Below are 510 nucleotides of genomic sequence, written 5' to 3' on the forward strand. Positions count from 1 at the left end.
CTATTTATTAATTTGATGCGCTAAGCGAGAGCAGATTCCGTTAGATTATTAATCTTATTTTGAGATGATTCTACCAAAATAAGAGCAACAGTGTGGAGCTCTGAGCAAAAATTGGATAAGTTTATGTCCTGAAATATGAAACTTCTATGAAGCTTTTTTAACTTCATGTTTATTTTTTTTTAGCTTAGTGTGTCTTGATTTCTCTTTGGTTTAATCGCTTTTTGAAGGGATTTTATGATCCGTTTTTATAATGACGAAGAGATTTGGGGATTTTTCTGTCCTCAAACTAATATATACGGAGCCCCTCTGATGACATGGTCAAAAAAAATGTTTAATTGTGGCCACGAAGTAGTATTTCGCGGCCATGCAACAAGTATAATGTGCGCACGAAATACTACTTCGTGGCCACACAATAAGTGTAACGTGCGCACGAAATACTTATTAATATTAATATCATTCCTGGACAACTGGGTAAGCAAATCGAGCGCGCCTTCTCTAAGGTCTAAGGCG

The sequence above is a fragment of the Cyprinodon variegatus genome, unplaced genomic scaffold (assembly GCF_000732505.1).
Source record: "Cyprinodon variegatus isolate N-32 unplaced genomic scaffold, C_variegatus-1.0 Scaffold1289, whole genome shotgun sequence".
In the NCBI taxonomy this organism is placed as follows: Eukaryota; Metazoa; Chordata; class Actinopteri; order Cyprinodontiformes; family Cyprinodontidae; genus Cyprinodon; species Cyprinodon variegatus.